Source organism: Pleurodeles waltl, chromosome 11 (genome assembly GCF_031143425.1).
Source record: "Pleurodeles waltl isolate 20211129_DDA chromosome 11, aPleWal1.hap1.20221129, whole genome shotgun sequence".
NCBI lineage: Eukaryota > Metazoa > Chordata > Amphibia > Caudata > Salamandridae > Pleurodeles > Pleurodeles waltl.
Window position 1 is genome coordinate 495,506,006 of NC_090450.1, and position 14,044 is coordinate 495,520,049.

The following is a 14,044-nucleotide window of genomic DNA, read 5'->3' on the forward strand; positions in this document are numbered from 1 at the left end:
GAGGTAACTCCTTGACCCTCTTGCTCTAAGGCTGGATGCAACTCGGGGGTGACAGATCTGGCAACGATATCTCGCCGTCATTAGAGTTCAAACTAGGGATGGAACCTTGGAATGATTGATCATGCCCTGACTGGAGCAGGGAAGATGAAAGATGAAATCTTTTGAATAAAGAGATGTTTTGAGTGATGGTGGCAGTCCCTCTCTGTGACACGATCAGGGAACCTTGTCGGCGTGTGATTGTCCAGGGGTGTTGCTCAAACAGTAGCTGGAATTTACTACCTTGGGACCGATCTTTTAGGAGTACCAAGTCTCCAACTCCCAGGTCTGAGGGCCGCGCTCGTTGATGGTGGCTGGCCCTTTGGTTTGCAGTTCTCGTCCTCTGATGTACTCAATGGCCATCAGGAGGGTCAGGTTGCCAGAGATGATGGTGGGGAATAGAGTCAACAACTACGTGCCCCACACAAAGGTGTCCTGGAGCCCGCTCAGTGGTGGAGTGTGGGGTCTGACGGTAATCTCGCAGAAATGAGTATATCGCCAGTTCAGTAGATTGGTGGCAGGCAGTGGCTATGTGGATAACCTTGTTCAGGGTTCGCATGAACCGTTCTACCCCTCCATTCGCTTGAGGCCAGTGAGGGGTGATCTTCCGATGGCGAACGCCCATTAATTTGAGGTAAACTGACAGTTCATGACTTTGAAACGGGGGTCGTTGTCTGTTTTCAATGTGGTTATTAAACCATGTGTAGCCAAGATCTTCTGTAGCTTCAGGATTGCTTCTTCTGCTGTCAAGGAGGAAACAATCTCCACTTTCGGGTACTTTTAGTAGTCATCCATCACGACTAGTATGTGCCTTCCATCAGGGAAGCTCCCAAAGTCCAGACTGGCAGATACCCATGGCTGCCGGGGTCCATCTTCGGTCTCCATCGGGACAAGTCGACTGGGATCTCCAGCAACTTTACACCACTGACATGAGTGGACTAATGCCTCCACCTTTTCGTCCATCAGTGGGAACCAGACTTTGGTCCTCAAACAACTCTTTGTTTTGACCATTCCCTGGTGTCCAGCGTGAGCTAACTGGGTCACTTGGTCAGTAAGGGAGAACGGAATAACTGTCAGATGTCCCCTTAACAGACACCCTTGGGGGTCAACCATCATCTCTTGACAGACGTGATATAAACTCTCCATGGTGCAACTGGCCTCAGTGGTTAGTTGTGACCATTGTTTTGTTACTGCATGCCACTGATTGGTCTGTGTTGCATCTATGGCTTTTTGGAGGCACTTATCTTTGGTTGTTTGCTGTACTATAATATTCATGGACGGGGTATCGATCTTGATCGGTCAGATATGTACCGTACGAACTCTTCCACTTCCTAGGCCTCATGTTCCTCCTCTATCGTTGCAGCTCTAGGGTATCTAGACAGGTAGTCGGCTGGGTAACTCGACCCAGGCTGGTACTCCAGGCAGCAGTTGTAGTCCTGTAGTTGTAATGACCAATTTTCTATTCTTGGGGGTGGCTTGGAGGCTGTCCCATTGAACAGCAGAATCAGTGGCTTGTGATCTGTAGTTACCGTAAAAGGATAGCCATACACATACATGTGAAAATGTCTGCAGCCCCGTGTACCACAATGGCCTCCTTCTCAATCTTGCGAGTATCGCTGTTTTGTATCTGTCAGAGACCGGCTAGCAAAACCGATCAGAGACCACTCTTCATTTTCTTGTTTTTGTAGAAGTACTGCACCCAAACCGCTTGGGCCAGCATCTACAGCAATGGTTTTCTCATACCTGGGGTCGAAATATCTGAGGGTGGTGTCTTCAGAAAGGGCCGTCTTTGTGGCATCAAACACAGATTGTTGAGTGGGGCTCCACGCCCAGGGTTCGGAGGCTTTAGTTAGATCCCTGAGGGGTTGGGTCAGCATTGAGAGGCCCTTGATGAACCGTCCACAATAGTTGACTATCCCCAGGAAACTGCAGACTTCAGTCACTGTTGTGGGGGGTCTTGCTTCCTTGATGTCTCTCACCTTGTCAGGGGCAACCCCTTCAGCAGAGAAGACGTATCCAAAAAATTGCAGCTGTGGCTTCAGTAGTTCGCATTTCTGGCTGTGGAGGGTTAGGCCAGGATCTTTTATCCTTTGTAGTACTCCTCTCAGTCTGATGTGGTGCTCTGGTACTTTTTTTTGGCGTGTACCAAGATGTCATCGCTGACGTTTACAACGCCAGGAAGGCCAAACAGAAGGTCTTGGATCATGTTCTGGAATACCTCTGCTGCGCTGGATATCCTGAAATTGAGTCGTTGGTATCGTCGGAGGCCGACATGCGTAGAGAAAGTCGTGATGTATCGAGATTTCTCTGCAAGGATTAGTTTGTGATACCCCGACCGCAGATCTAGTTTTGAGAAGCAGCAGACTCCACTTAGCTCACTGATTATGTCATCAATGGTGGGGGTCAGGTGTCTTTCCCTCTTTATCGCAACATTTCGCAAACGCATGTCCACGTAAATGTGCACCTCCCCCGGCTGTCTGGGCTTCCATGGCACCAATATTGAAGATACCCAGGGTGTTGTTTCATTCACTTTTTTTTATGTTTCCTGCCTTTTCCAACTTCTCCAGCTCTCTCTCTACCTGAGGCCTCAAATGGAATGCAATGTGCCTATGTTGGAGCGCCACTGAATGTACTGTCTCATCAATGTGCAGTTGTATTTCTTTATCCCGTAGACCACCGATGCCGTTGAACACAGCTGTAAACTCGTCTAGGATGTGGGCCAGGCAAACGTGAAAGTGACGATGCCAAGGTCCTCGGCAGTTCCGTATCCGAGGAGCATCTAATGGCCACTTTCCGCAATGTAGACCTGTGTTTCGATGGAGCAGGGCCCAGGAGTGATGCGCGTCTTGAAACGACCTCGCAGGGCTATTGGTGTTTGTTGTCCATACGCATAGACTTTAATTGTAGCTGGTTCGATTCGAGGGGCCGGTTTCATTCGGTCATATACATCAGACGATATGATGTTGATGGATTCGCCTGTGTCTATGACTGCTATCGTTGGGTGCGCACCGACGTGTATTTGGCAGCGTGGTAGGCATTGTGATGTTGTTGCTTTCCCAATGGCGAAGATGGAGTGGACTGTGTGTTCCTCATTGCCCTCATCGTCCATGTCACTTTTCCTGTCAGGATTGTTCTGGGCTATGTTGACGTTGGCTGTTATTCGTGTTGTGCTTGAACAGCATACTCTCGCAAAATGGTTGATCTTGTCACATCCTGCGCATCGCTTACCTCTGGCTGGGCAATCGGCAGGTCGGTGTGTGGCTCTGCCACAGTATCCATAGTTTCAGGACGACGGGTGTGTGGTCTTGGGTTTGTGCTTGGGCGGTGTACGCATTACAGCCTTGACTGGTTCTTCTTTGATGAGTCTTTGGAGGGCAGCCTCCATGAGGGACGCTCTGGCTTTGGACAGCTCTTTCGTACACCACATGGACAAAATGTTGGCTAAGGATCTTTTTAATTTCTCTAGGATTCTTTTGCGCAGTTTTGCTGATTCGGACCCCTGGATGATCTGCCCCCTAATTTCTTCAACCTCATCTGCAAATCCACATGTTGTGGCTAGTTCTTTGAGTCTCAGGTGAAATGAGTCAAGGGACTCCTCAGGTTGCTGTCTAGCCTGGCGGAACACGAATCGTTCATAGTCTTTGTTTGCCATTAGCTCAAAATTGAGAGCAGCAATGAGAGTGAGGTGGGTTTTTGAGGTGGCTTCTGTGAGTGTTTTGGAAATCCTGTATATTTATTTTCCCCCAAGGTGAAGCAGCATAGATCTCTTCTGATCAATCTCAATCTTGGTGGCCTCGAAGAACAATAGGGCTCTTTCAACCCAGTCTTTCCATCTGGGTGCTTGTGCTGATGGTGCACCCTCTTTGAGGAACGGCTCAACTGGAGGTATGTTGTTCATCTTGAGTTTGTGATTGCTGTGCCGTGAGTGTCTGTACACACGTGTTCTGATTCTGTATTGTTAGATTAACTATGTCACCTCTTCTTTGTTGTATTCGTTTTCTTTTCTTCCTTTTTTTTCGAAGAAAAATGAAACATGTGTAATCAGCTGTCCAGAATTAACAATTATACCAGCCAGCATGCAATGAAGGGGGCGGGGCTGGCAGCGTGCGAACGCTCCATAATTAAAAACGGTCTGTTCAGGTGCAGGGCCTGAGATGAGAACCCAGAGCCACGTGCACCGGTAGTGAGGCTGCGCGTGACTTGCATTGGGTGGCTGTGGCAAGCGGAAACAGTTAGGCAGAGTTTTTTCTTTTGTGATGTGAGGAACCCACGTGGCACGAGCACTACTACAGGACACACGGCTACCACAGAGTATTGAGGGACGCGGGGTCTTTGTTCAACGATAACACGAGGAACCCACGTGGGACGAGCACCGCAACAGGACACACGGCCGCCACGGGGTTTTGAATGAATGCAGTGAGTTATCGTTCACCCTCGTCACCAATGTTGTGTTCCTTGTGTACTGGACTGATCTGTCGGTACAGATTGCATATCGTGTTACGATGTCGCCGCTGATCACATAAACAGATACAGATGCATTGTTGAATTGGTTATTCGCCAGCCGCCAGGATAGTAGTCATCCATACGGTTCTCTAGATCCGTCTCCCTGACTTGGCCTGCCGGCTCGCTTTATTTATACTCACACCTCAGGTGACTGGAGGCCACTCACATTATTAACCACATAAGCAGGGGAGTTAATAAACACTCCCCGTGCATCTTATGAACCAAATATGGTAGTGCCCGCGACCAGTCGCATCACTGGCATGACACTACACCCCACCATCCCTTTCAGCACAGAGTATTTTTCCATATGGTCAGTACCACCCGTGTTGCTGGGAGGTTACCAAGCCAACCTCCCCCATAGAGATAGTCCAGTAAAGGAGTGGTGCCCATCACCCACTTCTCTGCAGCATGAGCCGGAACCCCCCGGTGGTCACACCACCATTCATTAATAATGAGTGAGTGGGAGGGTAAATAGTAGGAGGTAATACTGCAATTAAATGTCAATTGAAAACATTTGGTCAAGGCAATGCACGGGGCCCCCCGCTCCAAAGGAATCCAGTAAGGATTGTATCTCGTTGGCTAATCAATGATCTGGGGACCGAGTGAGGGTGGTTCTGTGGTAGATAGAGTGGACGAGGCAAGGACACCATTTTCAAAATCGCTGAGCGGCCGGTAAGTGACAGTGGAAGAAGTGACCAAGCCTGCGTCTCCTCTCTCACCTGTGCCAGGACTGGCTCCAAATTGTGCGTCTGGGAGAGACTAGCCTTGGGTGTGATAAATACCCCCAGATTTTTTAAACCATCAGTCTCCATCCATAAGCCTGCATCCCAATTTATTGGTCCTCTATATTCATTTATGAGGAATACTGCAAATATGAAGGTATTGATGTAGAGCCCTGCCGTCTCACCAAATGTATGTAATATGTGAAGAAGCCTCAGCCCCCTCTCCTCTGGGTCAGTAAGAAAGAATAGCAGATTGTCTGTGTAAATGGAGTGTATGTCACAGCAATCCAGGCTCCATTCAAATCCACTCACCTGTGCACCCATTTGGACCCAGTCCTCTAGGGACTCCATTACCAGGGCAAATAATAGTGAGGAGAGGGGACACCCTTGGCGCATGCTCTATTGGATCGGGAAAGTATCTGATACGTGGCTAACCACCCTAACTGCAGCCGTCATGCCATTATACAGTAAACGTACATACCAAAGAAATCTGGGGCCAAAGTTCAGCTGGGTTAGCTGCATGAACAGCTGGTCCCAGCTAACAGTACTGAATGCCTTAACAACATCGGCCAATTATCACGGCTTCTCACCCAAAGTGGTGCGTGAGTGCAAAAGTACTGGACACACAGCAGATGTTGCATAAAACAGGACTAGTCTAGGAAAACTAAATTGGTGATATGGCGCACCACTCTATTCGAGTCTTTGCAAGGAGTTCGGTCTCTATATTGAGGCCTGGTTTGGGAAAAATCACAATATCAGCATAGCGCCAACCAGGGAAAAGTGACCCCTCCATACCGACAGCGTGTATAACCACCTGAAGGTATCTCCCAAGTTTGGGCCTGTACAATTTGAAAATCTAACATGGCAGCCTGTTGGGCCCTGGGGGTTTACCGTATGGATCCCCAAAAGGGCTGCTGAGAGTTCAGCCTCTGAGATCTCCTCATCCAGTTGGGCCCTTGTTGAGTCTGATTGGTTCATGAATGGCAAGTCATCAACAAATTTGTGTATCTGTTCCCGACGCAAGTTTTCTTGTCGGTCATGTACCCCAGCGAAGTATGCAGCAAAGCAGTCAGCGATCACACAGAGGTCCAGTCTCATTGCCCCATTGGGTTTTCATTGGAGGGGAAGAACAGTGGGCCGGCAGGCTGTCTGGCATAATCTATATAGTAAGTTACGAGACTTGTCGCCCCATTGGTATATGTAGCTTTGTGCCGTCCTCCAGGTCAATTTAGCTTCATCCATTAAAAGTTGGTGGAGTTGCTGCTGAGCTAGTCCCAGCTGCCATTGTGCAATATGACCACGGGCACGAAGTCCGTAGTCCTCCAAGTCCCGTATTTGAGACTCAATAGCTGCCAGGTTCTGTTCCTACAATGTCATTCTCCAATATAAAAACATATGTCTTTCCCACGGAGCGTTGGCTTAAAGGCCTCCAACAGGGTCACTGTAGATTCCACAGTGCCTTCGTTTAAGAGGAGGTATTCCTCTATGAATCTCAAAATGTGAATTGTATATGGGGGAGTTGTTGATGCCAAGGCAAGAGCCTCCAGCAAAATGCAGATCACTGGGGACCGAGGTATATGGTTATAACTATCGGAGAATGGTCGGATAACGATGCGTCAAAATGCCAGTGTCAGATGTTCTGTGTATTTAAGAAGTGGGCACATAAAAATAATCTATCCGGGAGAAGGACCCACATTTGTTGAGAAATATGTCTATCCTAAAACGAAATGATGGTGCACACTCAAGGCTTCCGAAAGCCCCAGTGTGGTCATGAGGGAAGCAAGCTTAGTCACACCACTGTGTGCTACAGCACCTTGTGCATGCCATCTATCCACCTGAGGCTCCATGACATCGTTCCAGCCCCCACTACCACTGTCAAGCTACTAGGAAATTCTCCCCACAGCCACAGAAATTGATCCACAAGTTATTGTCCGTGGGGAGGAAGAGCGTATACGCAACATAGCCTGATAGATTTGCCATATAGGGTACCTCTGACTGCTATGTATCGACCCAGGTGATCTAGCCAGGTATTGGTGACCACGAACGGAAGATTCCGATATATAAGGATACAGGTACCGCTAGACCCCCTCGTAAAACCTACATGAAACACCTCAATCAATCAATCAAAAAAATGGATAGAGCGCGCTACTCACCCGTGAGGGTCTCAAGGCGCTTGTGGGGTGGGGTGAAGGAGGGTACTGTTCGAACAACCATGTCTTGAGGTTTTTTCTGAAGAGTAGGAGGTCTTTGGTTTTGTGGAGGTTGGTGGGGAGGGAGTTCCAGGTTGTGAGGGCGAGGTAAGAGAAAGCCCTGCCTCCTGTGGTGGTTTGTTGGATGCGGGGGACTGTAGCTAGTGTGAGGTCGGTTGATCAGAGGTTGCGGGTGGGAGTGTGGAAGTTCACTCTTTCATTGAGGTAGGTCGGGCCGGTGTTGTGGAGGGATTTGTGTGCGTGAATGAGGATCTTGAAAACGATTCTCTTGTCTATGGGGAGCCAGTGAAGGGATTTGAGGTGTGGTGAGATTTGTTTGTGGCGGGGGAGGCCAAGGACGAGTCATGCAGCTGTGGTCTGGATTCTCTGGAGTTTGCGTTTGAGTTTGAGTGTGGCGCCGGCGTAGGGGGCATTACCGTAGTCTAGTCTGCTGCTGGTGAGTGCATGGGTGACTGTCTTCCTGGTCTCTGGGGGAATCCATTTGAAGGATTTTTTTAGAGTGCGGAGTGTGTGGAAGCAGGTGGAGGTTAGTGCATTGATTTGCTGTGTCATGGAGAGGGAGGGGTCCAGGATGATGCCAAGGTTACGTGCGTGATTTGCGGGGGTAGGTGCGGGGCCTAGGGCGGTGGGCCACCAGGAGTCGTCCCATATGGTTTTGTTGGGGCTGAAGATGATGATCTCGGTTTTGTTGGAGTTAAGCTTGAGGTGGTTAGTTGTCATCCAGTTGGCGGTGTCGAGGAGTGGAAAGGTGGGAGGCGGACTCTTTGGGTCCAGTCGGTGAGGAAGGAGGTGAGCCACTCTAAGGCTTTGTGGCAAATTCCTGTGTTGTGGAGGCGTGTGAAGAGTGTGTGGTGGCAGACAGTGTCAAAGGCTGCGGAGAGGTCTAGGAGGATGAGTGCGACGGTCTCGCCTTTGTCGACTTTGGTCCTGATGTCGTCATGCATGTGATGAGGGCGGTTTCCATGCTGTGGTTCTTGCGGAACCCGGATTGTGAGGGGTCAAGAGTGTTGTTTTCTTCGAGAAAGTGGGATAGGCGGGCGTTGACTAGTTTCTCAGCAACCTTGGCGGGGAAAGGGAGGAGGGAGATGGGGCGATAGTTGGAGAGGACCTCCGGGTCGGCTTTGTTTTTTTAGGAGAGCAGTGATTTCTGCGTGCTTCCAGGGGTCTGGGTAGGTGGCGGAGTTGAAAAAGGAGTTGATTATGTCGCGGAGTATGGGGGCAATGGTTGGGCTGGCTTTGTTGTAGATGCGATGAGGACAGGGATCGGAGGGGGATCCGGAGTGGATGGAGTTCATGTTTTTTTCGGTTTCTTCGTGTGTGGTGGGAGCCCAGGTGGTGAGTGTGGTGGGGGGGTCATGAGTGGGGTCACATAGGGGCTGTGTGTGTGTGGGGTCTATGTTGCTGGCTTTGGGTTTGGCTAGCTCTTTAATGATGGTGAAGAGTTCTTTGCTGTTTTGGGAGTTGTTGTCAAGGCGTGTCTTGTAGTGATCTCTTTTGGTGGTGCGTATGAGTTGGTGAAGGGTGCAAATGGTAGTTTTGAGGGTGGAGAAGTTGGTTGTAGAGGGTTCTTGTCACCATATTTTCTCCGCTTGGCGGCATTTGCACTTGGAGTCTTGGAGTTCGGGGGTGAACCATGGGGCGTTCTTGATGTTGCGGGTGGTGATGTGTTTTCTGAGGGGGGCTAGTGTGTCTGCGCAGGTAGTGATCCATTTAGAGAGGTTGTGTGCTCCTGCGTTGGGGTCGTTGGTGTGGGCGGGGAGGTTGTGAGCCAGTTGGGAGTTCAGGTGTTCTGTGGGGATCTTGTCCCACATGCGGTAGGGTGTGGTGTGTTGATGGTGGTGTGTGGGGGGTTTGGTGAAGAAGTGGACGCAGTGGTGGTCAGTCCAGTGGAGTTCGGTGGTGTGGGTGTAGGCTATGTGTTGGCTTGAGGTGAAAATTAGCTTCGAGCGTGTGTCCTGCTGAGTGGGTTGGGTGCGGTGACCAGTTGTTTGAGTCCGAGGTTGGTGAGGTTGTCTATGAGGGAGGTTGAGTTGTGGTCTTGAAGGTTCTCCAAGTGAAAGCTGAAATCACCGAGGGCGTGCGAGCTGATGGTGTCGACGATGGTGTCGCAGAAGGCGGGGCATGGTCCTGGTGGTCTGTAGATTAGTGTATCTCTGAGAGTGGAGTTGTTGTTAATGTGGTTTAGGAAGTGCATGTGTTCTGCGTTGTCGATAGTGCCTTGGGAGCTGGTGGTGACTTTGATGGTGTCCCTGTGTAGGATGGCGATGCCACCACCTGGCCTGTTGAGGCGGTCTTTGCGTTGGAGTTTGTATCCCTTGTGGGTGGGGATGGCTATGTCGGGTTCCGAGGAGGGGTTGGTCCAGGTATCCGTGAGGAAGGCGATGTCAGGTGAGTGTGATGTGATGAGTGGCAGCTGGGATGAGGGAGGGCTGGGCGAAGGGGAAGGCTCGGGGTGGGGCCACAGGGGTTAGCAGCGGCGGGAAAAACGGACGGAGAGGAGGTTGGGGAGGGGGAGGGGCCGCGGGGATGCAGCGTCAGGGATTAAGCAAAAGAGAACGGAAGGAGAGGAGGTGGGGGAGGGGCCGCGGGGACGCAGCAGCAGGGGTTAATGAAAAGAGAACGGATGGAGAGGAGGTGGGGGAGGGGGAGTGGGAGGGGCCGGTGGGACGCAGCGGCAGGGGTTAAGGAAAAGAGAACAGATGGAGAGGAGGTGGGGGAGGGGCCGTGGGGACGCAGCGGCAGGGGTTAAGGAAAAGAGAACAGACAGAGAGGAGGTGGGGGAGGGGCCACGGGGACTCAGCGGCAGGGGTTAAGGAAAAGAGAACGGACGGAGAGGAGGTGGGGGAGAGGGGAGGGGCCGCGGAGACGCAGTGGCAGGGGTTAAGGAAAAGAGAACGGACGGAGAGGAGTTGGGGGAGGGGCCGAGGGGACGCAGCGGCAGGGGTTAAGGAAAAGAGAACGGACAGAGAGGAGGTGGGGTGGGAGGAGTGGCTGCGGGAACGCAGCAGCAGAGGTTAAGGAAAAGAGAATGGATGGAGAGGAGGTGGGGGGGAGGGAGAGGGGCCACAGGGACGTAGCGGCAGGGGTTTTGGAAAAGAAAACGGATGGAGAGGAGGTGGGGGAGGGGAGAGGAGCTGTGGCAACCGCAAAGTGGAGGCAGTGCAGGGTGGCGGCGGGAGGAGCGATCTGCCTGCTGGAAGCAGGGTCGAGGGTTGCTCCTGTTACCACGCCGAGGCTGCCATAAATGGGGAGGAGGGAGGGAGTGGCAGCTGGGAGGAGGGAGGGCTGGGCGAATGGGAAGTCTGGGGGGGTGGGGCCGCAGGGATTAGCAGCGGTGGGAAAAACGGACAGAGAGGAGGTGGGGGAGGGGGAGGGGCTGCGGGGACGCAGCGGCAGGGGTTAAGGAAAAGAGAACGGATGGAAAGGAGGTGGGGGAGGGGCCGCGGGGACGCAGCGTCAGGGGTTGAGGAAAAGAGAACGGACGGAGAGGAGGTGGGGGGAGGGGCCGCGGGGACGCAGCGACAGGGGTTAAGGAAAAGAGAATGGACGGAGAGGAGGTGGGGGATGGGAGGGGCCGCGGGGATGGAGCGGCAGGGGTTAAGGAAAAGAGAACGGACGGAGAGGAGGTGGGGGAGGGGGGGCGCGGGGACACAGTAGCAGGGGTTAAGGAAAAGAGAACGGACGGAGAGGAGTTGGGGCAGGGGCTGCGGGGACGCAGCGGCAGGGGTTAAGGAAAAGAGAACAGACAGAGAGGAGGTGGGGGTGGGGGGAGTGGCTGCGGGGACGCAGCAGCAGAGGTTAAGGAAAAGAGAATGGATGGAGAGGAGGTGGGGGGAGAGGGAGGGGGCACGGGGACGCAGCAGCAGGGGTTTTGGAAAAGAAAACGGATGGAGAGGAGGTGGGGGAGGGGGGAGGAGCTGTGGCAACCGCAAAGTGGAGGCAGTGCAGGGCGGCGGCGGGAGGAGCGACCTGCCTGCTGGAAGCAGGGTCGAGGGTTGCTCCTGTTACCGCGCCGCGGCTGCCATAAATGGATAGGAGGGAGGGAGTGGCAGCTGGGAGGAGGGAGGGCTGGGCGAATGGGAAGTCTGGGGGGGTGGGGCCGCAGGGATTAGCAGCGGTGGGAAAAACGGACAGAGAGGAGGTGGGGGAGGGGGAGGGGTCACGGGGACGCGGGGACGCAGCGGCAGGGGTTAAGGAAAAGAGAACGGATGGAAAGGAGGTGGGGGAGGGGCCGCGGGGACGCAGCGTCAGGGGTTGAGGAAAAGAGAACGGACGGAGAGGAGGTGGGGGAGGGGCCGAGGGGACGCAGCGGCAGGGGTTAAGGAAAAAAGAATGGACGGAGAGGAGGTGGGGGATGGGAGGGGCCGCGGGGATGGAGCGGCAGGGGTTAAGGAAAAGAGAACGGACGGAGAGGAGGTGTGGGGATGGGGGAGGGACCGCGGGGACGCAGCAGCAGGGGTTAAGGAAAAGAGAACGGGCGGAGAGGAGGTGGGGGAGGGGGCAGGGGCCGCGGGGACGCAGTGGCACGGGTAAAGGAAAAGAAAATGGACGGAGATGAGGTGGGGGGAGGTTCCACGGGGACGCAGCAGCAGGGGTTAAGGAAAAGAGAACGGACGGAGAGGTGGTGGGGAAGGGGGGGAGGGGCCACGGGGGCGCAGTGGCAGGGGTTAAGGAAAAGAGAATGGACGGGGAGGAGGTGAGGGTAGGGGCTGCGGGGACACAGCGGCAAGGGTTAAGGAAAAGAGAACGGATGGATAGGAGGTGGGGAAGGGGCCGTGGGGATGCAGCGGCAGGGGTTAAGGAAAAGAGAACAGACGGAGAGGAGGTGGGGGTGGGGAAGAGGCCGCAGGGATGCAGCGACAAGAGTTAAGGAAAAGAGAACGGACGGAGAGGAGGTGGGGGAGGGGCCACGGGGACGCAGCAACAGGGGTTAAGGAAAAGAGAGCGGATGGAGAGGAGGTGGGGGGAGGGGCCGCCAGGACACAGCGGCAGGAGTTAAGGAAAAGAGAACGTACGGAGAGGAGGTGGAGGAGGGGGGAGGGGCCGCGGGGATGCAGCGGCAGGGATTTTGGAAAAGAAAACGGACGGAGGCTGTGAAAGATACAACCGGCAAAGTGGAGGTGGCGCGTGGCAGCGGCGCGAGGAGCGACCTGCCTGCTGGAAGCAGGGTCAAGGGTTGCTCCTGTTGCCGCGTCGCGGCTGCCATAATTGGGGAGGATGGAGGGAGTGGCAGCTGGGAGGAGGGAGGGCTGGGCGAATGGGAAAACAGGGAGGGTGGGGCCACGGGGCCGGATCAGCAGCGGCGGGAAAAACGGACGGAGAGGAGGTGGGAGGTGGGGCAGCGGGGATGCCCCAGCAGGGGTTAAGGGAAAGGGAACGGATGGAGAGGAGGTGGGGGAGGGTCAACGGGGACGCAGCGGCAGGGGTTAAGGAAAAGAGAACGGACGGAGAGGAGGTGGGGGAAGGGGCCACGGGGACGCAGCGGCAGGGGTTTTGGAAAAGAAAACGGACAGAGAGGAGGTGGGGGAGGGGCCACGGGGACGCAGCAGCAGGGGTTAAGGAAAAGAGAACAGACGGAGAGGAGGTGGGAAGAGCGGGGAGGGGCACCGGGACGCAGCGGCAGGGGATAAGGAAAAGAGGACGGACGGAGAGGAGGTGGGGGAGGGGCCGCAGGGTCGCAGCGGCAGGTGTTAAGGAAAAGAGAACGGACGGAGAGGAGGTGGGGGAGGGGGGAGGGGCCGTGGGGATGCAGCGGCAGGTGTTAAGGAAAAGAGAACGGACGGAGAGGAGGTGGGGGAGGGGCTGCGGGATGCAGCGGCAGGGGTTAAGGAAAAGAGAACGGATGGAGGGGAGGTGTAGGGTGGGGCCGCGGGGACGCAGCGGTTATAGGAAAAGAGAACGGATGGAGAGGAGGAGGGGGAGGGGCCATGGGGATGCAGCGGCAGGGTGTAGGAAGTTGGCTCTGTATGTACTATTTCAAAGTAAGAAATAGCATGCACAGAGTCCAAGGGTTCCCCTTGGAGGTAAGATAGTGGCAAAAGAAGAGATAATTCTAATGCTCTATTTTGTGGTAGTGTGGTCGAGCAGTAGGCTTATCAGAGGGTAGTGTTAAGCATTTGTTGTACCCACACAGGCAATATGAGGAACACACACTCAAAGACAATTCCAGGCCAATAGGTTTTTGTATAGAAAAATATTTTTTCTTAGTTTATTTTAAGAACCACAGGTTCAAGATTTACAATCAATACTTTAAATGAAAGGTATTTCACTCAGGTATCATAGGAACTTTAAATCAACAAAATAGCATGTACAGTTTTGGCAAAAATGGCAATAAGCTATTTTAAAACTAGACACAGTGCAAATTTCAACAGTTCCTGGGGGAGGTAAGTATTGGTTAGTTTTGCAGGTAAGTAAAGCACCTACAGGGTTCAAAGTTGGGTCCAAGGTAGCCCACCGTTGGGGGTTCAGGGCAACCCCAAAGTTACCACACCAGCAGCTCAGGGCCGGTCAGGTGCAGAGGTCAAAGTGGTGCCCAAAACACATAGGCTTCAATGGAGAAGGGGGTGCCCTGGT